Source organism: Peromyscus eremicus, unplaced genomic scaffold (assembly GCF_949786415.1).
Source record: "Peromyscus eremicus unplaced genomic scaffold, PerEre_H2_v1 PerEre#2#chrX_unloc_2, whole genome shotgun sequence".
In the NCBI taxonomy this organism is placed as follows: Eukaryota; Metazoa; Chordata; class Mammalia; order Rodentia; family Cricetidae; genus Peromyscus; species Peromyscus eremicus.
The window spans coordinates 2,743,136-2,770,016 of record NW_026734289.1 but is presented as its reverse complement, the minus strand read 5'-3'; the positions used below and the strand labels follow the sequence as shown (position 1 = coordinate 2,770,016).

General features: G+C 51.3%; 2 long non-coding RNA genes across 4 annotated transcripts; both read right to left on the bottom strand.

Annotated features, from left to right (window-relative positions):
• Nucleotides 1-8,039: 8,039 nt before the first annotated feature.
• On the bottom strand, nucleotides 8,040-23,077 carry LOC131901052 (uncharacterized). Of its 2 annotated transcripts, none has more exons than XR_009376306.1 (5): nucleotides 22,512-23,077; nucleotides 21,927-22,196; nucleotides 11,724-11,801; nucleotides 11,135-11,405; nucleotides 8,040-8,130 (listed from the first exon to the last, which is right to left on the bottom strand). It is a non-coding gene; the product is annotated as an uncharacterized LOC131901052 (long non-coding RNA). The 2 variants fall into 2 exon arrangements; XR_009376307.1 differs by having other exon boundaries at nucleotides 22,516-23,077.
• A 1,573-nt stretch (nucleotides 23,078-24,650) lies between these two features.
• Nucleotides 24,651-26,057, bottom strand: LOC131901053 (uncharacterized). Of its 2 annotated transcripts, none has more exons than XR_009376308.1 (2): nucleotides 25,689-26,057; nucleotides 24,651-25,213 (listed from the first exon to the last, which is right to left on the bottom strand). It is a non-coding gene; the product is annotated as an uncharacterized LOC131901053 (long non-coding RNA). The 2 variants fall into 2 exon arrangements; XR_009376309.1 differs by having other exon boundaries at nucleotides 24,651-25,202.
• Between the last annotated feature and the right edge of the window lie 824 nt (nucleotides 26,058-26,881).

Below are 26,881 nucleotides of genomic sequence, written 5' to 3'. Positions count from 1 at the left end.
ACCAAGTCCTTGTAGAACAGTACCAATCCGAGGGAACTTCAAACAGCCACCTAGTGTCCGAGGTGTGAGTCCAGAGAGAGAGAGAGAGAGAGAGAGAGAAAGAAAGGTGTGTGTGCAGGCTGGGACAGATGAGAGAGGCCGTGGGGGAGAGAGAGCAAGCAAGCGTAGCCACAAGTTCTGCCTAAGAGCTTGAATCCAGCCACGTGTTCCCGCTTGAGCCTAGTCAAGCCTTGGCTCTGGCTACCTTAAGCTCCAACCACGTGCGTTGGTTTTATAGGCAGGGGCCCTGTTCGGCAGGGCAGGCCTGAGTTGTTTGTAGCACTGGCTTTAAGCAAGTAGCTCAAGGTTGGTCCGGCCTGAGGCCAAGCCGACCTGGGCCCGGGCTAGGGAGCCGGCCGCCCTGGCGGGAAACCAGACCTGCCAGCCGCCCTGGCGGGAACCCGGACCTGCCGCCAAGCCAAGTTAAGCGGTTTTAATGGATTCTTGCCCCACGTTGGGCGCCAAATGTAGATGTAACCAATCATCTTATTAAATAAGAAACACAGAGCCGATTCAGAGAAGAAAGCCAAGAGGTCAGAACTAAGAGCCTTACCCTTCCTGCTTCAGCTATCCTGCTTCAGCCAAGAGAGCTCTCCGAAAAAAGGGCCTCTTTCTGTGTATATGTCTTTATATAGTCTAGATGTTCTGCCTTCTCATTGGTTGTAAACTAAACACGTGACTGACTTGTCACTGCCTGTATGTACCGCCCTCCAGGTCCTTAAAGGCGTGCGCCACCACCGTCACGCACTTGCTATGGCTCTAAAACTCTGACCCCCAGGCAACTTTATTTATTAACATACAATTAAAATCACATTTCAGTACAAGTAAAATACCACCACAAACACCCAACACCCCACAGGCAGATTCTCATTTGCTCTCGCCTCACTTTCTCTCTCTCTCATTTATCTATCCTCCTCTACCTCCACCTCCACCTCTATCTCTGTGTCCCTCTATCCCTCGCTCCTATGTACAGTCCCATCCCTGGTATCCAGGGTAGCTAGGCCATGATGAGTTGGGAAATGCTTTGCACTCCCCAACAGGAAGCCTTCCTTCCATGAGCACTGAAAGTCTCCAGAGGACCTCCTGTTCATGGCTGACATCTTCCATCATTGAGCCTAGAAGAAAATCACTCTCCCTAGCACCTGGAGACAAGCCTGTCTATGCTCTTCCAACTCTCCCTCTCTACAAAGTTTCCTGAAGACATGTCCTGAGGCTAAAAGGGGAGCTTCCTGTTGCTGGGGGTTTGGGTGGAGGCCCTGACTTCCCATACATGCTTGCCACGCCACTCCAAAGAACTGTCCTGACACCTTTGATGATTCCTACACAATGCTCTCATCCACCATGCCACAACATGCGCCTGAGACGCAAACCTAACACAGGATGCACCACTCCAAACCTTGTGCTCATGGAGCTGGAGATGAAGGATGGAGACCTAAAAGGCTTCCCCTACATGCCCACCTGTCCTTCCCCTTCAACACGGACCTGACCACAATAACTCTTATATACTGTGCCTCTCAGCCACCTCTTATGGACCCAAACAGGACTACACCACAATAAACTCAGGCACTCACAAACACCCAATACACACACACACACACACACACACACACACACACACACACACACAGCAGGTCTAGGACTCCACATACTGCCCTCTGTTAATTTCAGAGCCTTCTCCAAGTATTCTTCCTGTTGAGATGGTGTCTGGACAGGGCAGTGCAGGACAAGGGGCTTTCCGACCTTTGACCCTGGGGGTTCTACCTGGTTTAAGGCAAAGGTGAGCTAAGCAGGAGAACACAGGAAGGAGTATTCAGCCTGCATGTGTGTCCTGCATGACAGAGAAGAAGCTTCTCCCAGGAGGCAAGGGCCGTGAAACCTGGCCTCCATGGTACTTAAGTCCTGCCTGGCCTGTTTGTGAGCACCCCTGAGACCAAACCCTGCTCTGGATGCTTCTACTGGGATTCACCTTGAGCCACCACACTGCCTTGAGCTCTGGGATCACTGGGTACACACAACCAGCTTGCATAGAATGATGATTGGGGGGGGTCCCCGGACCAATTGTTGGATTCTGGGGATGTGGCTCTGGAGCAGGAACCTTTTCTGACAGGTCCCAGTCCCTGAATTCCACCTGTAGCACACCTCAAGTGGAAGGCCATTTGTAAAAGAAACAAAAGGCAAGCCAGAGAGAAGGCCTGGCGGCCAGAGAGGAGAGGGGATGGCAGGAGGAATTAAGTGGATGACAGACATTTGGTCACAGTGGCTACCAGCAACCAGGCCTGAGACCCTGAAAACCTTCCAAAGAGGCAGGGCAGAGTTTGTGTGGTCTCCGGAAGTGAGCTTTGGATACTGCTAGGGAGGCTCAAAAAAAGTTAGGGGCTCCCTGGGTGGCCTTGTGGACCAAGGTAAGGGCAGGCGGGTTGGCACTCTGGGGCAAAATTTCCCCACAAGGACACCAATGCAGCCCAGGCTGCACAATCCCCTGCAGAGAGGTCCTCTGCTGCTGCCAGACATGGCAGCAGTAGGATCCGGGAGGCTGTGCTTCCGTGACCTGCAAGCCAAGCCTCCTGTCGCCTGCCTGGAGCTGGTCACCTGGACCCTGCTTCCTCCTCCAGCTCTCCTGGGTCATGGAGTGGGCAAGAGAACCGCTTTGGTCCTGGGGGACCCAGGCGGGAGCCCTGCCCTAGCCAGCCTGACTCCATTTCCTGGGACACACAGGGACTTGCTGGCGGAATTGGCAAACTTAATCCGCGTGATGGCAGCAGTGCACCGAGAATGCCAAAGGCCAAGGGCGAAGGGTGCTCTCCCTCTGCCCTTCGCAAAGCAAGCAAAAATTAAAAAATTTAAAAAAAAGCATTCTCCTGCCAAGCTCCAAGATGGAGGCCAACCATGTAGACCAGGACTGGACAGACATGAGGCTCTAGAGCTGCTGCTAGGGATCCCAGGGTGTTCAGTGATCGGGGGTGTGGTGGGCAATGGAGGTTACCGACCTTAACAGGTTCCTCCATGCCCTGCACTGCCCTGAGACACCGGGCTTTGGGCACATGGCAGCCCATGAAGGCCCCCCCTGAGGGTATCACGTGGTACCTGGAGAGGGGGCAGGTGGTGGATGGTGTGATGGAGGGGGCCAAGTGGGGAGTGTGTGGATGTGGGCATAGAAGCTCTTTAGAGCCCGCACCAGACCCTAAGGGAATCCTCCACAAACCACATGCCAATCTGGACTATAGGGGAGGAGCCTCAGAAACATACTCATGGATTTGGGGACCAAGGGCTGAACGTCGCCCCCTAGCTGCCAAACCAGGGTATTCTAACAGCTGCATCCCTGCCCTTTGCCCAGCCTTCACCCCAGACACATAGACACACACACACACACAGACACAGACACAGACACACACACACACACACACACACACACACACACACACACACAGAGCAGCTTTCAGAGATCCAGTGGCTATGTACATGACTCCACCCACCAGGGTGACCAGTACAGCTGCCAGGATGGCCTTGGGTCTTCTGGCCCACCCTTCCAGGTCAAGCCGGCCACCCAAAAAGGGGCCTCCCAGGCTGACTCTGGTCCTGCTAGGGCAGTGCCTTGGTGGTGACTCAGAACCCTGAGCACACGGGAAGATTTCAAACCAAGTGAGACGACCACCCAACTCCAAGAGACGCTAGGTCCAGCATGGAAGTCCCACCTGGCAGAAGGCCGCTGCTGGATGGACACAAGGCAAAAGGGCAGGCCGCTGTGTGCACTGGTCAAGACTCCAGGGTCGGGGGCCTGAGTCCCGTGTCCCATGCTCCGATGGTCTGATATTGAGATACGAGAAGAGAAGGGCTTCCTTCCAAAACCTTGGCCTCCAGGGTAAAGTGAATTCAGATGGATGCTGCTCCATATCACCAGAAGCAGGGACCACTGGGGGCCCGGGACTTCCACAACCTCGCCTCAACAGGCAGGCCAGCCAGGGCCCTGAGGTGGAGACAAGGACACATCAAAAGAAGAAACATTGCACCCACCTGCCCTCTTGCCTACCAAACTCTGGGTTCAGGCCCCCACCTTAATCGTCTCCTAGGCAGCACCAGGCAACAATTCTGACCTACTTCCAGCTCTCTCACAATCCCTCTCCCCTGCACAGCCCTTCACCTCCCACCCCTAACCTCCCACTTCCCGACCCTACCCTACACCAACTACCAGGCACCACTCAGGAAACTTCTCTTTCCGTTCTCTAACTTCCTCAAGACCCTGTCAGGCATGGAACTCTCTGTATCCTCTATGGACACCCACCTACCTGTGGCAGGGCCTAGGCACACACAGGACTCGGCTCTCTCAACAGATTCAAGTGGACCGAGGACAGGTAACATCAAAGCTGAGGGACAAGAAGCAATTCTCACTCTTAACTCCAGGATGCCTGCAGCACCCACCCACCCTGTCCGTCCTTATGGATGTCCCACAACATTCCAGGTGTCCTACACAAAATTCCCTCCAGGAGCCCATGGAACAGAAACAAGTCTCCATAGACAGAGTGGATCTGCCCACCATCCTGCATGAAAAACAGCCACAAACTAGAGAACACCCAACACCCCACAGGTAGATTCTCATTTGCTCTGGCCTCACTTTCTCTCTCCTCCTTCCCCCTCCCACTTCTCTCTCTCTCTCTCTCTCTCTCTCTCTCTCTCTCTCTCTTTCTCTCTCTGTGTCTCTCTGTCTCTGTCTCTCTCTGTCTGTCTGTCTCTTGCTCATTTATCTATCCTCCTCTACCTCCACCTCTATCTCTGTCTTTCTCTATCGATCGCTCCTATGTACAGTCCCATCCCTGGTATCCAGGTTAGCTAGGCCATGTTCAGTTGGGAAATTCTTTGCACTCCCAACAGGAAGTCTTCCTTCAATGAGCAGTGAAAGTCTCCAGAGGTCCTCCGCCAAACTGCTGACATCTTTCATGATGGAGCCTAGAAGAAAATAACTCTCCCTGCCACCTGGAGACAAGCCTGTCTATGCTCTTCCAAATCTCCCTCTCTACAAAGCCTCCTGGAGACATTTGCTGAGGCTAAAAAGGAATCTTCCTGGTGCCTGGGTGAGGGTGGAGGCCCTGACTTCCTAGACCTGCCTGGCAGGCCACTTCAAAGAATGGTCCTTCCACCTTCCTGATGGTTGCTACACAATGCTCTCATCCACCATGCTCCGGGACGCCCCTGAGGCCCAAACCACACACAGGATGCACCACTCCAAACCTTGTGCTCACCTGAGCTGGAGCTGAGAATGAAGCCCTAAAAGGCTTCCCTACATGCCAACCTGTCCTTCCCCTACATCCCATAGCTGGCCATGAGAACTCTTATACACTGAGTCTCTCAGACACTGCTTACGGCTTCTCACAGGACTAGAACACAATAATGCCAGGTGTACACACACACACACACACACACACACACACACACACACACACACACACATAGAGACATCACAGTTCTAGGACTTCAGATAGTGCCCTGTTATTTTCAGAGCCTTCTCTAAGTATTTTTCCTGCTGAGATGATGCCTGGACATGTGAGTGCAGGACAAGAGGCTTTCCGACCTTTGACCCTGGGAGTTCTCCCTGGGTTTAAGGCAAAGGGAGCTAGGCAGGAGAACACAAGAAGGAGTATGCTGACGGCCTGGTTGTCCTGCATGACACAGAGGAGGCTTGTCAGGGGAGGCAGGGACCATGAAACCTGGCCACCATGGTACCTAAGTTCTGCCTGGGCTCTTTGTGAGCACACCAATGTCGATGCTTCTACTGGGATTCACTTTGAGCCAGCACACTGCCTTACTGGGTACACACAACCAGCTTGCATAGGATGAGGATGGGGGGGCGGGGCTGGCAAACCACATGTAGGGATCAGGGGATGGGGCTCTGCAGCAGGAATCTTTTTGGACAGGTCCCAGTCCCTGAATTCCACCTGTAGCACAGCTTAAAGGGAAACCTTGTCAAAGGAACAAAAGGCAAGCCAGAGAGAAGGCCTGGCAGCCAGAGAGGAGAGGGATGTCAGGAGGAGATAAATGGATGACAGACATTTGGCCAAGATGGCTAGCAACCAGGCCTGAGACCCTGAGCACCTCCCAGAGATGCTGGGCAGACTTTGTGTGGTCTCCGGAAGTGAGCTGTGGTTACTGCTGGGGAGGCTCAGACAAAAGCTAGGGGGTCCCTGTGTGGTCTTGTGCACCACGGTAAGGGCAGGCGGGCCGGCACACGGGTAGGAAATTTGCCCAAAATGACCATGATGCAGCCCAGGCTGCACAATCCCCTGCGGAGAGGTCCTCTCCTGCTCCCAGACATGGCGGCCACAGGACCCGGGAGGCTGTGCTTCCCTGAACCCCAAGCCAGCCACGTGTCGCCCGCCTGGAGCCGGTCACCTGGACTCTGCTTCCTCCTCCAGCTCTCCTGGGTCATGGAGCGGGCCAGAGAACCGCTTTGGTCCTGGGGGACCCAGGCGGGAGCCCTTCCCTAGCCGACCGGCCTCCATTTCCAGGGTAGCACAGGGACCTGCTGGCGGAATCAGCAAACTGAATCCGCGGGATGGCAGCAGTGCACCGAGAATGCCAAGGGCCAAGGCAGAAGGGTGCACCCCCTCGGCCCTTGGCAAAGCCAAAGAAAAAAATAAAAAAGCCCAAGCTAGTCTACAAAGCTCCAAGATAGAGGCCAACCACGTAGGCTAGGACTGGCCAGACATGCAGCTCTAGGGCTGCTGCTAGGGATTGGAGGGTGTTCAGCAGGTGGGGATGTGGTGTGTAGATCGGGCTCACAGACCTTAACTGGTTCCTCCACTGTTTCCTCCAAGCACTGCACTGCCCTGAGACACTGGCTTTGTGCCAGCCCCTGAAGGCCCTACCTGAGGGTATAGTGGGGTGCGGGGAGAGGGGGCGGGTGGTGGAGGGTGTCATGTAGGGGGCCAAGTGGGGACTGTGTGGATGTGAGAGCAGGCGCACTGGAGAGCCTGAGCCAGACCCTGAGGGAGTCCTCTACAAACCACATGCCAATCTGGATTATAGGGGAGGAGCCTCACAAGTATATTCATGGGGTTGGGGTCCAGGGGCTGAGCATCTCCCCCTAGCAGGCAAACCAGGGTATTCTCACAACTGCATCCCTGGACTCACCCCGCCCTCACCCCAGACACACAAACACACAGAGAAACACACACACACACACACACACACACACACACACACACACACACACATCCACTGGCTGTCTACATGACTCCAACCACCAGGGTGACCAGTACAGCTTCCAGCATGGCCTTGGGTCTGCTGACCCAAGCTTCCAGGTCAAGGTGGCCCGGCAAGAGGGCCCTCCAAAGCTGTACCCGGTTCTTCTAAGGCAGTGGGATGGAAGGTGTTACACCAAGGGAGACGACCACCCAACTCAATGGGACCCTAGACCCAGCTCGGGCTTCCCACCTTGCAGAAGGCTGCTCCCGGATGGACATAAGGCAAAAGGGCAGGCAGCTGTGTATGCTTGTAAGGGATGCAGAGTCAGCGGCCTTAGTCCCATGTCCCAAATCCAATGATCTAATACTAAGATGGGAGAAGAAGGACTTCCTTCCAAAACCTTGGCCTTGGTAGTGATGAGCGTTCAGATGGATGCTGCCCCACATCATGTGAAGCAGGGACCATAAGGCCCGGGACATCCACAACCTTGCCTCAACAGGCTGGGCGTCCAGGTCCCTGAGGTGAAGACAAGAACACATCAAAAGAAGAAACATTGCACCCACCTGCCCTCTTGCCCTACCAAACCCTGGGCCCAGGCCCCCACCTTAACCATCTCCTAGGCAGCACCAGGCAACCATTCTGACCTACGTCCACCTCTGTCACAATCTCTCTCCTCTGCACAGCCCTCCACCTCCCACCCCTAACCTCCCACCTCCCGACCCTACCCTACACCAAATACCAGGCACTACTCAGGAAACTTCTCTTTCCGTTCTCTAACTTCCCCAAGACCCTGTCAGGCATGGAACTCTCTGTATCCTCTGTGGACACCCACCTACCTGTGACAGGGCCTAGGAACACACAGGACTCGGCTCTCTCAAGAGATTCCAAGTGGACCGAGGACAGGTAACATACAATCTGAGGGACAAGAAGCAATTCTCACTCTTAACACCAGGATGCCTGCAGCACACACCCACCCTGTGTGTCCTTATGGATTTCCCTAAACATTCCAGGTGTCCTCACACAAATTTCTCTCCACGGGCCCAGACCCATGGAACAGAAAAAAGTGTCCACAGACAGAGTGGGTGTGCCCACCAGCCTGCATGAAAAAAAAAAAAACACCAACAAACTAGAGAACACCCAACACCCACAGGCAGATTCTCATTTGCTCTCGCCTTACTTTCTCTCTCTCTCATTTATCTATCCTCCTCTACCTCCACCTCCACCTCTATCTCTGTCTTTCTCTGTCCCTCGCTCCTATGTACAGTCCCATCCCTGGTATACAGGTTAGCTAGGCCATGTTCAGTAGGGAAATGCTTTTCACTCCTCAACAGGAAGCCTTCCTTCAATGAGCACTGAAAGTCTCCAGAGGCTCTCCTCCACACTGCTGACATCTTCCATGATGAAGCCTAGAAGAAAATCACTCTCCCTGCCACCTGGAGACAAGCCTGTCTATGCTCTTCCAAATCTCCCTCTCTACAAAGCTTCCTGGAGACTTTTGCTGTGGCTAAAAAGGGAGCTTCCTGGTGATGGGGGTGGGTGTGGCAGACCTGACTTCATGGACCTGCCTGTCAGGCCACTTTAAAGGACGGTACTGCCACCTTCCCAATGGTTCCTACACAATGCTCTTACCAACCACGTACTGGCATGCCCCTGAGCCCTAATCCACACACACGAAGCACCACTCCAAACCTTGTACTCACCTGAGCTGGATCTGAAGGATGGAGCCCTAAAAGGCTTCCCTACATGCAAACCTGTCTTTCCTCTACATCCCAGAGCTGACGACCATAACTGGTACATACTGTGCCTCTCAGGCACTGCTATGACTTCTCACAGTACTGGGCCACAATAATCCCAGGTATACACACACACACACACACACACACACACACACACACACACACACACACATACACATAAGCGCTCCTGCATGCTTAACAGTTGTAGGACTCCAGATAGTGCCCTCTGTTAATTTCAGAGCCTTCTCTAAGTATTCTTCCTGCTGAGATGATGTCTGGACATGAGAATGAAGGACAAGGGGCTTTTGGACCTTTGACGGTGGGAGTTCTTCCTGGGTTTAATGCAAATGAAGCTAGGCAGGAGAAGACAGGACTATGTGTGTCCTGAATGACACAGAGGAGGCTTGTCAGGGGAAGCACGGGCTGTGAAACCTGGCCACTATGGTACCTAAGTCCTGCCAGGCCTCTTTGTGAGCACCCCTGAGTCCAAACACTGTTCTGGAAGCTTCTATTGGAATTCACCTTGAGCCACCACACTGCCATACTGGGTACGAACAATCAGGTTGGATAGGATGATGTTTGGGGGGTTGAGGGTTCCAGATCCCTTACAGGGATCTGGGGATGTGGCTCTGGAGCTGGAACCTTTTCTAACAGGTCCCAGTGCCTAAATTCAACCTGTTTCACAACTCAAGAGAAAATCCAGTTGTAAAAGAAAGAAAAGGCAAGCCAGAGAGAAGTCCAGGCAGCCAGAGAGGAGAGGGGATGGCAGGAGGAGATAAATGGATGACAGAAATTTGGCCAAGGTGGCTAGCAACCAGGCCTGAGACCCTGAGCACCTCCCAGAGATGCAGGGCAGAGTTTGTGTGGTCTCCGGAAGTGAGCTGTGGATACTGCTAGGGAGGCTCAGACAAAAGCTAGGGGGTCCCGGGGTGGCCTTGTGCACCACAGTAAGGGCAGGTGGGCTGGCATGGAGGCAGGAAAAGTTCCACACAACCACACCCATGCAGCCCAGGCTGCACAATCCCCTGCGGAGAGGTCCTCTCCTGCTCCCAGACATGGCGGCCACAGGACCCGGGAGGCTGTGCTTCCGTGAACCCCAAGCCAGCCACGTGTCGCCCGCCCGGAGCCGGTCATCTGGACCCTGCTTCCTCCTCCAGCTCTCCTGGGTCATTGAGTGGGCCAAGAAACCGCTTTGGTCCTGGGGGACCCAGGTGGGAGCCCTTCCCTAGGCGGCATGCCTCCATTTCCAGGGTAGCACAGGGACCTGCTGGCGGAATTGGCAAACTGAATCCGCAGGATGGCAGCAGGGCACCGAGAATGCCAAGGGCCAAATGCAAAGGGTGCTCTCTCTCTGCCCTTCACAAAGCAAAAAAAAAAAAAAAAAAAAAAAAAAAGCCAAAGCTCCAAGATGGAGGACAACCATCTAGGCTAGGACTGGACAGACATGCCACTCTAGGGCTGCTGCTAGGGATTCAGTGGTGTGCAGAAGGTGAGGGTGTGGTGTGTAGATGGGGGTAACAGACTTTAACTGGTTCCTCCATTGTAACCTCCATGCACTGCACTTCCCTGACACACTGGGCTTTGTGCCAGCCCCTGAAGGCCCTGCCTGAGGGTATGGTGGGGTGCAGGGAGAGAGGGCAGGTGGTGGAGGGTGTCATGGAGGGGGCCAAGTGGGGAGTGTGTGGATGTGGGGGCAGGCTCACTTGAGAGTCTGAGCCACACCCTAAGGAAGTCCTCCACAAACCACATCTGGACTATAGGGGAGGAGCCAAAGAAACATAATAATGGGGTTGGGGTTCAGGGGCAGAGCATCGCCCCCTAGCTGCCAAACCAGGGTATTCTAACAGCTACATCCCTGCCCTAGGCCAGCCTTCACCCCAGACACACAGACACACACAGACACACACACAGACACACACACACACACACACACACACACACACACACACAGCAGCTTTCAGAGATCCAGTGGCTGTCTACATGACTCCACCCACCAGGGTGACCAGTACAGCTTCCAGCATGGCCTTGGGTCTGCTGACCCAAGCTTCCAGGTCAAGGTGGCCCTGCAAGAGGGGCCTCCAAGGCTGTACCTGGTTATCTAAGGCAGTGGGATGGAAGGTGTTACACCCAGGGAGACGACCACCCAACTCAATGGGACCCTAGACCCAGCTTGGGCTTCCCACCTGGCAGAAGGCCGCTCCAGGATGGACACAAGGCAAAAGGGCAGGCAGCTGTGTGCACTTGTGAGGGATGCAGAGTCAGCGGCCTGAGTCCCGTGTCCCAATGTCCGATGGTCTAATACTAAGATGGGAGAGGAGAAGGGCTTCCTTCCAAAACCTTGGCCTTGGTAGTGATGAGCGTTCAGATGGATGCTGCCCCACATCATGCGAAGCATAGACCACTAAGGCCCGGGACATCCACAACCTTGCCTCAACAGGCAGGGTGTCCAGGTCCCTGAGGTGAAGACAAGAACACATCAAAAGAAAAAACATTGCACCCACCTGCCCTCTTGCCCTACCAAACCCTGGGCCCAGGCCCCCACCTTAATCGTCTCCTAGGCAGCACCAGGCAACCATTCTGACCTACCTACAGCTCTGTCACAATCTCTCTCCTCTGCACAGCCCTCCACCTCCCACCCCTAACCTCCTGCTTCCCCACCCTACCCCACACCAACTACCATGCACCATTCAGGAAACTTCTCTTTCTGTTCTCTAACATCCCAAAACCTGTAAGGCAAGGAAATCTCTGTATCCTCTGTGGTCACCCACCTACCTGTGGCAGGGCCTAGGTACACACAGGACTCATCTCTCTCAAGAGATTCAAGTGGACCGAGGACAGGCAACATAGAAGCTGAGGGACAAGAAGCAATTCTCACTCTTAACACCAGGATGCCTGCAGCACACACCCACCCTGCCTGTCCTTATGGATTTCCCACAACATTCCAGGTGTCCTCACACAAAATTCCCTCCAGGGGCCCAGACCCATGGAACAGAAAAATGTGTCCATAGACAGAGTGGGTCTGCCCAACAGCCTGCATGAAAATAACACCAACAATCACGAAAACACCCAACACCCCACAGGCAGATTCTCATTTGCTCTCCCACCCTCTCTCTTGCTGTCACCCCCCCTCTCTCATTTATCTATCCTCCTCCACCTCCACCTCCACCTCTATATCTGTCTCCCTCTATCCCTCACTCCTATGTACAGTCCCATCCCTGTTATCCAGGGTAACTAGGCCATGTTCAGCTGGCGGGAGTGGAGGCCCTGAATTCCTAGACCTGCCTGGCAGGCCACTCCAAACGACAGTCCTGCCACCTTTCTGATGATTCCTACACAATGCTCTCATCCACGATGCCCTGGTACTCCCCTGAGCCCCAAACTACACACAGGATGCACCACTTCAAACCTTGTGCTCACCTGAGCTGCACCTGAAGGAAAGAGCCCTAAAAGACTTCCCCTACATGCAAACCGGTCCTTCCCCTAAGTCCCAAAGCTGAGCCACAATAATCCCAGGTATACATGCACACACAAACACACACACACACACACACACACACACACACACACACACAAACACACATATACACAAAAGCGCTCCTGCATGCTTAGCAGTTGTAGGACTTCAGATAGTGCCCTCTGTTAATTTCAGAGCCTTCTCTAAGTATTTTTCCTGCTGAGATGATGTCTGGACATGTGAGTTCAGGACAAGAGGTTTTCGACATTCACTCTGGGGGTTCTCCCCGGGTATAAGATAAGTCCAACTAGGCAGGAGAATACAGGACTATGTGTGTCCTGCATGAAACAGAGGAGGCTTGTCAGGGGAAGCACGGGCTGTGAAACCTGGCCACTATGTTATCTAAAGTCCTGCCTGGCCTCTTTGTGAGCACACCTGAGTCCAAACACTGTTCTGCCTGCTTCTACTGGAATTCACCTTGAGCCACCACACAGCCATAGTGGGTACGAACAATCAGGTTGGATAGGATGATGATGGAGGGTTGAGGAGTCCAGACCCCTTACAGGGATCTGGTGATGTGGCTCTGGAGCTGGAACCTTTTCTAACAGGTCCCAGTCCCTGAATTCCACCTGTAGCACAGCTCAAGAGAAAAGCCAGTTGTAAAAGAAACAAAATGCAAGCCAGAGAGAAGGCCTGGCAGCCAGAGAGGAGAGGGGATGTAAAGAAGGGAGTTAAATGGATGACAGACATTTGGGCACAGGGGTTAGCAACTAGGCCTGAGACCCTGAGCACCTCCCAGAGAAGCAGGGCAGAGTTTGTGTGGTCTCCGGAAGTGAGCTGTGGATACTGCTAGGGAGGCTCAGACAAAAGCTAGGGGGTCCCGGGGTGGCCTTGTGCACCACGGTATGGGTAGGCGAGCTGGCATGCAGGCAGGAAAAGTTCCACACAACCACCCCCATGCAGCCCAGGCTGCACAATCCCCTGTGGAGAGGTCCTTTCCTGCTCCCAGACATGGCTGGTCACCTGGACCCTGCTTCCTCCTCCAGCTGTCCTGGGTCATGGAGCAGGCAAGAGAACCTCTTTGGTCCTAGGGGACCCAGTCGGGAGCCCTTCCCTAGCCAGCCCGCCTCCATTTCCAGGGAAGCTCAGGGACTTGCTGGCGGAATCGGCAAACTGAAAATTCGTGATGGCAGCAGTGCACCGAGAATGCCAAGGGCCAAGAGCGAAGGGTGCTCTCCCTACGCCCTACGGAAAGCAAAAAAAAGCCAAAGCTCCAAGATGGAAGCCATTTATCTAGGCTAGGACTGTCCAGACATTGTGCTCTAGGGCTGCTGCTAGGGATCCGAGGGTGTGCAGAATGTGAGGGTGTGGTGTGTAGATGGGGGTCACAGACCTTAACTGGTTCCTCCACTTTAACCTTTAAGCACTGCACTTTCCCTGACATACTTGGCTTTGTGCGAGCCCCTAAAGACCCTGCCTGTGGGTATGATGGGGTGCGGGGAGAAGGGACTGTTGGTGCAGGTTGTCATGGAGGGGGCCAAGGGGAGAGTGTGTGGATGTGGGAGCAGGCGCATTTGAGAGCCTGAGCCAGACCCTAAGGGAGTCCTCCACAAACCACATCTGGATTCTAGGGGAGGAGCCTCACAAACATACTCATGGGGTTGGGGTTCAGGATCGTAGCCCCCTAGCAGCCAAACCAAGGTATTCTCACAGCTGCATCTCTGCCCTTTTCCAGCCATCACCCAAGAAACACACACACACACACACACACACACACACACACACACACAAACACACACACACACACACACATACACACACACACACAGCTGCTTTTAGAGATTCAGCAGCTGTCTACATGACTCCACCCACCAGAGTGACCCTTACAACTCCTTGGGTCTACTGAAACAAGCTTCCAGGTCAAGGGTCCAGCAAAGAAGCGGCATCCCAGGCTGACCCCGGACTTGCTAGAGCAGTGGGGTGGTGGTGTCCCAGAACCAAGAGCACACGGGAAATTGTGTCACCAGGGGAGACTACCGCCCAACTCAAAGGGACCCTAGGCCCAGCACCAGGTTCCCACCTGGCAGAAAGCTGCTCCCGGATGGACACAAGGGAAAAGGGCAGGCAGCTGTGTACACTGGTCATGACTCCAGGGTGGGGGGCCTGAGCTTCGTGTCCCATGGTCCGATGGTCTAATATTGAGATAGGAGAGGAGAAGGGCTTCCTTCCAAAACCTTGGCCTCCAAGGTGAAGTGCATGCAGGTGGATGCTGCCCCACATCACCAGGAGCAGGGACCACTGGAGGTCGGGGACATCTACAACCTCGCTTCAACAGGCAGGCCAGCCAGGGCCCTGAGGTGGAGACAAGGACACATCAAAAGAAGAAACATTGCACCCACCTGCCCTCTTGCCTACCAAACCCTGGGCTCAGGCCCCCACCTTAACTGTCTCCTGGGCAGCACCAGGCAACCATTCTGACCTACCTCCAGCTCTGTCACAATCCCTCTCCTCTGCACAGCCCTCCACCTCCCACCCCTAACCTCCCACCTCCCGACCCTACCCTACACCAAATACCAGGCACCACTCATGAAACTTCTCCTTCCATTCTCTAACTTCCTCAAGACCCTGTCAGGCATGGAACTCTCTGTATCCTCTGTGGACACCCACCTACCTGTGGCAGGGCCTAGGCACACACAGGATTCAGCTCTCTCAAGAGATTCAAGTGGACCGAGGACAGGCAACATAAAAGCTGAGGGACAAGAAGCAATTCTCACTCTTAACACCAGGATACTTGCAGCACCCACCCACCCTGTCTGTCCTTATGGATTTCCCTAAACATTCCAGGTGTCATTAACAAAATTCCCTCCAGGGGCCCAGACCCATGGAACAGAAAAAAGTGTTCATAGACAGAGTGGGTCTGCCCACCAGCCTGCATGAAAAAAAAACACCAACAATCACGAAAACACCCAACATCTCACAGGCAGATTCTCATTTGCTCTCGCCTTACTTTCCTTCTCTCATTTAGCTATCCTCCTCTACCTCCAACTCCACCTCTATCTCTGTCTTTCTCTGTCCCTCTCCTATGTACAGTCCCATCCCTGGTATCCAGGGTAGCTAGGCCATGTTCAGTTGGGAAATGCTTTGCACTCCCAACAGGAAGTCTTCCTTCAATGAGCAGTGAAAGTCTCCAGAGGCTCTCCTCCAAACTGCTGACATCTTCCATGATGGAGCCTAGAAGAAAATCACTCTCCCTGCCACCTGGAGACAAGCCTGTCTATGCTCTTCCAAATCTCCCTCTCCACAAAACCTCCTGGAGACATTTGATGAGGCTAAAAAGGGAGCTTCATACTGCTGGGGGTGGAGGCCCTGACTTCCTAGACCTGCCTGGCAGGCCACTCTAAAGGTTGGTCCTGTCACCTTTCCGATGGTTCCTACACAATGCTCTCATCCACTGTTCCCTGGCACGTCCATGAGACCCAAACCACAGACACGATGCACCAGTCTAAACCTTGTGCTCACCTGAGCTGGAGCTGAAGGATGGAGCCCTAAAAGGCTTCCCTACATGCCAACCTGTCATTCACCTTCAACCCTGGCCTGACTATCATAACTCTTAAATACTGTGCCTGTCAGGCACTGCTTATGGACGCTCACAGGATTAGGCCACAACAAACTCAGGCACACACAAACAACCAATACACATACACACACACACACACACACATACACACACACACACACACACAGAGCAGTTCTAGGACTGCAGATAGTGTCCTCTGTTAAATTCAGAACCTTCTTTAAGTGTTCTTCCTGCTGAGATAATGTCTGGACAGGGCAGTGTAGGACAAGTGGCTTTGTTAACTTTATCCTGGGAGTTCTCCTTGGGTTTAAGGCAAAGGGAGCTAGGCAGGAGAACACAGGAAGGAGTATTTGGACTGCATGTGTCTTGCATCCCAGAAGGGAGGCTTGTCAGGGGAGGTAGGGGCTGTGAAACTGGCCTCCATGGCACCTAAGTCCTGCGTGGCCTGTTTGTGAGCACCCCTGAGTCCAAAACCTGTTCTGGATGCTTCTACTGGGATTCACTTTGAGCCACCACACTGCCTTACTGGGTAAACACAACCAGCTTCCATAGGATGATAATGGGGCGGGGGGAGCTTTCAGACCCCTTGTAGGGATCTGAGGATGTGACTCTGGAGCAGGAACATTTTGTGACAGGTCCCAGTCCCTGAATTCCACCTGTAGCACAGCTCAAGTGAAAAGCTATTTGTAAAAGGAACAAAAGGGAAGCCAGAGAGAAGGCTTGGCAGCCAGAGAGGAGAGAGATGTCACGAGGAGTTAAATGGATGACAGACATTTGGCCAAGGTGGCTAGGAACCAGGCCTGAGACCCTGAGCACCTCCCAGAGATGCAGGGCAGAGTTTGTGTGGTCTCCGGAAGTGAGCTGTGGGTACTGCTAGGGAGGCTCAGACAAAAGCTAGGGGGTCCTGGGGTGGCCTTGTGCACCACGGTAAGGGCAGGCAGGCCAGCACAGAGAAGGAAATTTCCCCACAAGGACCCCCATGCAGCCCAGGCTGCACAATCCGCTGTGGAGAGGTTCTCTCCTGCTGCCAGACATGGCGGCCATAGGACCCGGGAGGCTGTGCTTCTGTGACCTGCAAGCTAAGCCTCGTAGTGCCCGCCCGGAGCTGGTCACCTGCTTCCTCTTCCAACTCACCTGGGTCATGGAGCTGACAAGAGAACCGCTTTGGTCCTCGGTAACCAGGTCAGAGACCTTCACTAAGCCGCTGGCCTCCATTTCCGGGGAAGCACAGGGACTTGCTGATGGAATCGGCAAACTGAATCCGCGTGATGGCAGCAGTGCACCGAAAATGCCAAGGGCCAAGGCAGAAGGGTTCTCTCCCTCCACTCTTTGCAAAGCAAAAAAAATAAAATTAAAAAAAAAAAAAAAAAAAGCTGGGCTACAAAGCTCCAAGATGGAGGCCAACCATCTAGGCTAGGACTGGCCAGACAGGGGCTATAGGGAGGCTGCTAGGGATCCGAGGGTGTTCAGGGGGTAAGGGTGTGGTGTGTAGAATGGGGTCACAGACCTTAACTGGTTCCTCCATTGGTTCCTCCATGCACTGCACTGCCCTGAGACACTGGGCTTTGTTCCACCCCCTGAAGACCCTGCCTGAGGGTATGGTGGGGTGAGGGGAAAGGGAGCCGGTGGTGGAGGGTGTCATGCAAGGGGCCAAGCGGGGTGTGTGTGGATGTGGGAGCAGGCACACTTGAGAGCTTGCCCCAGACCCTAAGGGAGTCCTCCACACACCACATCTGGATTCTAGGGGAGGAGCCTCAGAAACATACTCATGGGGTTGGGGACCAGGGGCTCAGCCTCGCCCCCTAGCTGTCAAGCCAAGGTATTCTCACAGCTGCATTTCTGTCCTTGCCTGCTCTCACCCCAAACACACACACACACACACACACACACACACACACAAAGACACAGACACAGACACACACACACACACACACACACACACACACACACACAAAGCAGCTTTCAGAGTTCCAGCAGTTTTCCTCATGAATCCACCCACCAGGGTGACCAGTACAGCTGCCAGCATGGCCTTGGGTCTGCTGACCCACCCTTCCAGGTCAAGCCGGCCACCCAAAAAGGGGCCTCCCAGGCTGACTCTGGTCCTGCTAGGGCAGTGCCTTGGTGGTGACCCAGAACCCTGAGCACACGGGAAGATTTCAAACCAAGTGAGACGACCACCCAACTCCATGAGACGCTAGGTCCAGCACCGAAGTCCCACCTGGCAGAAGGCCGCTCCCGGATGGACACAAGGCAAAAGGGCAGACAGCTGTGTGCACTGGTCAAGACTCCAGGGTCGGGGGCCTGAGTCCCGTGTACCATGCTCCGATGGTCTGATATTGAGATACGAGAGGAGAAGGGCTTCCTTCCAAAACCTTGGCCTCCATGGTGAAGTTCTGAATTCAGGTGGATGCTGCCCCATATCACCAGAAGCAGAGACCACTGGGGGCCCGGGACTTCCACAACCTCGCCTCAACAGGCAGGCCAGCCAGGGCCCTGAGGTGGAGACAAGGACACATCTAAAGAAGAAACATTGCACTCACCTGCCCTCTTGCCTACCAAACCCTGGGCTCAGGACCCCACCTTAACCATCTCCTAGGCAACACCAGGCAACCATTCTGACCTACTTCCAGCTCTGTCACAATCCCTCTCCCCTGCACAGCCCTCCACCTCCCACCCCTAACCTCCCACCTCCCGTCCCTACCCTACACCAACTACCAGGCTCCACTCAGGAAACTTCTCTTTCCATTTTCTAACTTCCCCAAGACCCTGTCAGGCATGGAACACTCTGTATCCTCTATGGACACCCACCTACCTGTAGCAGAGCCTAGGCACACACAGGACTCAGCTCTCTCAACAGATTCAAGTGGACAGAGGACAGGTAACATCAAAGCTGAGGGACAAGAAGCAATTCTCACTCTTAACTCCAGGATGCCTGCAGCACCCACCCACCTTGTCTGTACTTATGGATGTCCCACAACATTCCAGGTGTCCTACACAAAATTCCCACCAGGGGCCCAGACCCATGGAACAGAAAAAAGTGTTCATAGACAGAGTGGGTCTGCCCACCAGCCTGCATGAAAAACAGCCACAAACTATAGAACACCCAACACCCCACAGGTAGATTCTCATTTGCTCTCCCACATTCTCTCATCCTGTCCCCTCCCTCCTCTCTCTCCCTGTAACCCCTCCCCTCTCATTTATCTATCCTCCTCTACCTCCACCTCCACCTCTATCTCTGTCTCCCTCTGTCCTTGTCTCCCATGTACAGTCCCATCCCTGGTATCCAAGGTAGCTAGGCCATGTTCATTTGGGAAATGCTTTGTATTCCCCAACGGGAAGCCTTCCTTCCATGAGCACTGATAGTCTCCAGAAGCCATCCTCCACACTGCTGACATCTTCTTGATGGAGCCTAGAAGGAAATCACTCTCTCTGCCACCTGAAGACAAGCTTGTCTATGGTCTTCCAACTCTCCATCTCTACAAAGCCTCCTGGAGACATTTGGTGAGGCTAAAAGGGGAGCTTCCTGGTGCAGGGGGTGAGGTTGGAGGCCCTGACTTCCTAGACCTGCCTGGCAGGCTACTCCAAAGGACAGTCCTGCCACCTACCCGATGGTTATGACACAATGCTCTCAGCCACCATGCCCGGGCACACCCCTGAGCCCCAAACCACACACAGGATGCACCACTGAAAACCTTGTGCTCACCAGAACTGGAGCTGAAGGATGGAGCCTTAGAAGGCTCCACTACATGCCAACCTGTCCTTCCCTCAACCCTGGCCTGACCACCATAACTCTTACATACTGTGCCTCTCAGGCACTGCTTATGGACACTCACAGGATTTGGCCACAACAAAACCAGGAACACACAAACACCCAATACACACACACACACACACACACACACACACACACACACACAGAGCAGTTCTAGGTCTACAGATAGTGTCCTCTGTTAATATCAGAGCCTTCTTTAAGTGTTCCTCCTGCTGAAATGATGTCTGGACAGGGCAGTGCAGGACAACGGGCTTTTTGAACTTGACCCTGGGAGTTCTCCCTGGGTTTAAGGCAAAGGGAGCTAGGCAGGAGAACACAAGAAGGAGTATGCGGCCTGCATGTATCCTGCATGACACAGAGGAGGCTTGTCAGGGGAGGCAGGGACCATGAAACCTGGCCACCATGGTACCTAAGTTCTTCCTGGCCTCTTTGTGAGCACCCCTGAGTCCAAACTCTGGTCTGGATGCTTCTACTGGGATTCCCCTTGAGCCACCACACTGCCTTGAGCTCCTGGATCACTGGGTACACACAACCAGCTTGCATAGGATGATGATGGGGGCGGGTGAGGGACCTCGCAGACCACTTGTAGGATTCTGGGGTTTTGCTTTGGAGCAGGAACCTTTTCTGACAGGTTCCAGTCCCTGAATTCCACCTGTAGCACAGCTCAAGGGCAAACAATGTCAAAGGAACAAAAGGCAATCCAGAGAGAAGGCCTGGCAGCCAGAAAGGAGAGGGGCTTTCAGGAGAAGTTAAATGGATGACAGACATTTGGCCACAGTGGCTAGCACCAGACCTGAGACCCTGAGCACCTCCCAGAGATGCTGGGCAGAGTTTGTGTGGTTTCTCAAAGTGAGCTGTGGATACTGCTAGGGAGACTCAGACAAAAAATGGGCGGTCCTGTGTGGCCTGGTGCACCACGGTAAGGGCAGGCAGGCTGGCACACAGGATGTTTCCCCAAAACGACCATGATGCAGCCCAGGCTGCACAATCCCCTGCGGAGTGGTCCTCTGCTGCTGCCAGACATGGCGGCCCCAGGACCTGGGAGGCTGTGCTCTTGCCAGCGGCAAGCCAAGTCTCGTGGCACCCGCCCGGAGCTGGTCACCTGGACCCTGCTTCCTCCTCCAGCTCTCCTGGGTCAAGGAGCGGGCAAGAGAACCTCTTTGGTGCTGGGAGACCCAGGCGGGAGCCCTTCCCTAGCCAGCCCGCCCCCATTTCCAGAGAAGCACAGGGACTTGGTGGCAGAATCGGCAAACTGAATCCGCGTGATGGCAGCAGTGCACGGAGAATGCCAAGGGTCAAGGACGACAGGTGTTCTCCCTGTGCCCTTCGCACAGCAAAAAAAAAAAAAAAAAAAAAATTAAAAATTAAAAAAAGCCAGAGATCTCCTCCCAAGCTCCAAGATGGAGGCCAACCATGTAGGCCGGGACTGGACAGACATGAGGCTCTAGTGCTGCTGCTAGGGACCCCAGGTTGATCAGCAAGTGGGGGTGCATGGGGCAGATTGCGGTTACAAGCCTTAACAGGTTCCTCCATGCCCTGCACTGCCCTGAGACACTCGGCTTTGGGCACTTACCAGCCCAGAAGGCCCCGCCTGAGAGTATCATGTGGTACCTGGAGAGGGGCCAGGTGGTGGAGGGTGTGATGGAGGGAGCCAAGTGGGGAGTGTGTGGATGTGGGCATAGAAGCTCTTGAGAGCCCGCACCAGACCCTAAGGGAATCCTCCACAAACCACATGCCAATCTGGACTATAGGGGAGGAGCCTCAGAAACATACTCATGGATTTGGGGACCAAGGGCTGAACGTCGCCCCCTAGCTGCCAAACCAGGGTATTCTCACAGCTGCATCCCTGCCCTTCGCCCAGCCTTCACCCCAGACACATAGACACACACACACAGACACACACACACACACACACACACACACACACACACACACACAGAAGTTTTCAGAGATCCAGTGGCTGTCTACATGACTCCACCCAACAGGGTGACCAGTACAGCTGCCAGGATGGCCTTGGGTCTGCTGACCCAAGCTTCCAGGTCAAGGTGGCCCGGCAAGAGGGGCCTCCAAGGCTGTATCCGGTTCTTCTAGGGCAGTGGGATGGAAGATGTTACACCAAGGGAGACGACCACCCTACTCAATGAGTCCCTAGACCCAGCTCGGGCTTCCCACCTGGCAGAAGGCCGCTCCAGGATGGACACAAGGCAAAAGGGCAGGCAGCTCTGTGCACTTGTGAGGGATGCAGAGTCAGCGGCCTGAGTCTCGTGTCCCAAGGTCCGATGGTCTAATACTGAGATGGGAGAGGAGAAGGGCTTCCTTCCAAAACCTTGGACTTGGTAGTGATGAGCGTTCAGATGGATGTGCCCCACATCATCCGAAGCAGGGACCACAAGGCTCGGGGACATCCACAGTCTCTTCTGAACAGGCAGGGCGTCCAGGGCCCTGAGGTAGAGACAAGGACACATCAAAAGAAGAAACATTGCACCCACCTCCCCCCTTGCCTACCAAACCCTGGGCTCAGGTCCCCACCTTAACCGTTTCCTAGGCAGCACCAGGCAACCATTCTGACCTACCTCCACCTCTGTCACAATCTCTCTCCTCTGCACAGCCCTCCACCTCCCACCCCTATCCTCCCACCTCCCGACCCTACCCTACACCAACTACCAGGCACTACTCAGGAAACTTCTCTTTCTATTCTCTAACTTCCTCAAGACCCTGTCAGGCATGGAACTCTCTGTATCCTCTGTGGACACCTACCTACCTGTGGCAGGGCCTAGGCACACACAGGACTCAGCTCTCTCAAGAGATTCAAGTGGACCGAGGACAGGCAACATAGAAGCTGAGGGACAAGAAGCAATTCTCACTCTTAACTCCAGGATGCCTGCAGCACACACCCACCGTGTCTGTCCTTATGGATTTCCCACAACATTCCAGGTGTCATCACACAAAATTCCCTCCAGGGGCACAGATCCATGGAACAGAAAAAAGTGTCCATAGACAGTGGGTCCTCCCAACAGCCTGCATGAAAAAAACACCAACAAACTAGAGAACACCTGTAGATGTAACCAACCATCTTATTAAATAAGAAACACAGAGCCGATTCAGAGAAGAAAGCCAAGAGGTCAGAACTAAGAGCCTTACCCTTCCTGCTTCAGCTATCCTGCTTCAGCCAAGAGAGCTCTCTGAAAAAAGGGCCTCTTTCTGTGTATATGTCTTTAGATAGTCTAGATGTTCTGCCTTCTCATTGGTTGTAAACTAAACTCGTGACTGCCTTGTCACTGCCTGTATGTACCGCCCTCCAGGTCCTTAAAGGCGTGAGCCACCACCGCCACGCACTTGCTATGGCTCTAAAACTCTGACCCCCAGGCAACTTTATTTATTAACATACAATTAAAATCACATTTCAGTACAAGTAAAATACCACCAAATTTCCCCTTTTCTATTTTAATAAAAAGGAAAAAAAAGAAAAAGGTTATAACTAACAAAAGAAAAACTCTATACAAAAGTACAATAACTATATACAATATATACAAATAACAAATGTCTAAACAATGTCTAGTCCATTTGTATTTGACAAATTCAGAGATAATAATTTCATTATCCTATTTTGTTAAGTCCAAAATGTATCTAATTCACTTTCTATCCTAATTAATCTTCAACTTTAACTAACTAACCTTCAACTATAACTAACTAATCTTCAACTCCCTCAGAGACCCAAGAAGGAAATAATATTAGCTAACAAAAATAAAAACAGAAAGTGCATGCGAGCAACTTCCAAAAAATTTGTGAGTTGACAGAAAAAGCCAACTGCCTGGACAGTCACCTGAGGTTTCTCTGCAATGCTGGGGCACCATCTTCAGCCTAAATAGGCTTAGCATATCTGACAGACTCATTTGTGAAGTAGGATGTACACAAGGTCAACAGTTCAACCTCACATTGGGTGAGAGCAGTCCATGCACCAGAAACACCTGAATTCCACTAATGTCATGTCATGATTCAGGATTTTAAATTCTGGAAAATGTTAATGGTTTTTTAGTTCAGCTCTCCATTCTTCTTGGCTGTGTACATATGGCTTCATCTCAGCATCCCATTCTTTTCCACATCTCTCTATCAAATGCCAGCCTACTATTGAGAGGCGTGAGCTTAGTTACTCTTCCAGAATAACTGTTTCAGCTGCTGTTTCATAGCACATCAGAAGCCATCGGCCCACTGCCTGTTCAGCTGCCTTTGAAGAAAAGGGCACTGTACCTTTTCCGAGTTGCGAAGGCCACGTCAGGGATGGTGCCATATTGTCCTGGCCTCAGAAGATGCCTTTTGATAAAGCCATAACCACGCTTGTTTAGGCAAGAATCAGTAGTCCTTTGTTTCATGTCCTGTCTGTCCATTTTGTCATCAGTTGATTCGAGGATACTTTGTTGTCCAGTGGCTAACTTTTGCCACAATGAAAGCTAACTCCATACGCAGTTTCTTCAATGCCCATATTTTCTCTGAAGTAGATTGGTACTGCCAGGAGCCAACATGTCTCATAGTCAATAACAAAAAAGAAAAATTTTCTAAGTTATTAAAACATTTTAAATGCCATATTCTGTAGATCTCTGAAGGGTTTGAAGATGACCTATCTAAAATATATCTGCTCAATTTTTAAAACATATCTAATATGACTACAAGTTCTATTGTAATGTCTAACTACTAACTATCATTTCTTTATATCCTAATGGTAATAATAACATTCAAGGATCAGAAAATTGCATTGTTAAATGAACGATATAAGTACAATTAGAAATATACATATAGCATTTTCTAACAATATCAATTTCAATATATATAATTTGTATACAATATAAAACAATCCAATCCAATGTAAAGTATTTAAAACTAGTAACTGTCTTTTTCTTCTTCTTTCTTTCTCTCTCTTTTTTTTAAATAAGAACCTTAAATCTAATCTGCTTAGTCTTTTTCCTAACCCTTGACAACAACTTGTAACCAACCCCCCTAAACAATGAAAATTATCCCAGACCCAAAACCCATAAAAAGACCAAAAAACCACCCACCCCACACCACCTCTTTGGGAATGTGGGCGTCATATTCTTAAAATTGCTTCCTGCTGGGTATGGGCGAAGTTAACTTTATCCTGAAAGAAAAATTTTAGATTAATTGTCAAATTCTAGGAAAGGTAACTATATCCTTCATTATCCAGTTTGTGTATAATGCCAAAGTTCAGGGTTTATCTCAAGTCCTTATTCAAGTAGTCTTTGAGACTGGATCATCTCATCTAGTCATCTCAAAATTGCTCTGAGCACCTTGTAGTTCAAAGCTGATCTGTAGATGATGTTTGTCAGCTTAGTGATGTTATTATTGTCCACGTGGAATTGTTGTTGTTGTGGGGCCCCAACTTCTTCCTGGAGACTTCAGTTGATGTTAGGCCTGGCCGTAAATTCCTGCAGAAAACTGATAAGAGACTCGAACTCAAAGACATATATATGCAGCTAATTGAAGCCTTTTTTCTAGAATTAATTAGTACTCTATATGACCATTCATATCTTAACAAAGTTTAAAATGTATATCTATATCTATATCTATATATATTAATCTTGTAAGTTTTGATATAAAATTTATACTTTAAGAAAAGTTTAAAGAATCAGAATAGAATCAAAGAGTTAAGATTAGTAATAGAATAGTCCCTTAATTAATTTGGCTTTTCTCCTGTCTCATAGAAGAAGATGGCTCTTTTATTCTGGCATGATACAGGGAGTTTGCATTTTCCTTTTAACAACATGCTTGAGTTTAAAGAAGGAGAGAGCCATTCTCCAACTCCAAAGTCAGCTTTAAATTTTAATTGGACTGGGACTATTAGAAGACCAATAGTGTTAAATCTTTAGAGAAAAGCAGAAACAAACATTTAGGAAGAAATACAATTTTTTAGATAATATATACCCATACGCCATTTCACTCTGCTTCCTGGGATAGATGATTTGTCCATTTTCTTCAGTTGTCTTATTTGTCCAGTGTTCTTCAGATTCCTTAACCTTCATTCTCCTAAAAGACAAAAACAAAAACCTTTCCCCAAGACTAATTTTGGGGATGTTCCTTTTTGGCATGTTATTATCTGATTAAATGAAAAGACATGTGTTACTGGTATAAGTTAGTTTAAATTGGATGTTCATGTTGGTTGATGAGCTATCACCTCCTCTAATTAAGAGGTTTCTCTTGTTCAAATCGAACCTTTATCAATTTTGATGGTACCCACAACTTATCTTCTCCTGTAGAAACAAAAGCAAAACCTCATCCCCAACAGAACACATATTCTGGTTTCCATTCTGAGGTCAGCATATCCTTAAAGTATATAGGCTGATTTAATTCTGTAGTTTTTTCTATTATCCAATGTCTCTCTGCAGCTGTTGTTCTTTTCTCATTGGCATTAAGAAAATTCAAAGTTAATAGAGCATTATGCAGTCTATTTCTGGGGGTTTTTATTACCCCTTTCTGTTTATTTAGCATATCCTTTAGAGTTCTATTTGATCTTTCTATAACTGCTTGACCTGTAGGATTATGTGGTATGCCTGTAATATGCTTTATATTGTAATAAGCAAAAAACTGTTTCATTTTAACAGAGACATATGATGGAGCATTGTTAGTTTTGATTTGTGCAGGTATACCCATGATGGCCATAACTTCTAGCAAATGAGTGATTACAGAATCAGCTTTTTCAGAACTCAAAGCAGTTGCCCACTGAAATCCTGAATAAGTATCGATAGTGTGGTGTACGTATTTCAGTTTTGCAAATTCTGCAAAGTGAAACACGTCCATCTGCCAGATTTCATTTCTTTGAGTACCCTTTGGGTTACATCCTGCTGGTAATGGCGTTTGATTGTAGAAGGAACAAGTAGGACATTTCTTTACTATTTCTTTGGCTTGTTGCCAGGTTATGGAAAAATCCTTTTTTAAACCTTTACTATTGACATGATGTTTTTTATGACATTCTGAGGCCTCCAGCACATTTCCTATTAATAACTTATCAATCTCATCATTGCCTTGTGCTAGAGGGCCTGGCAGACCAGTATGGGATCGAATGTGAGTTATATATAAAGGATGACTCCTTTTCCTGATTGTATCTTGTAATTGAATAA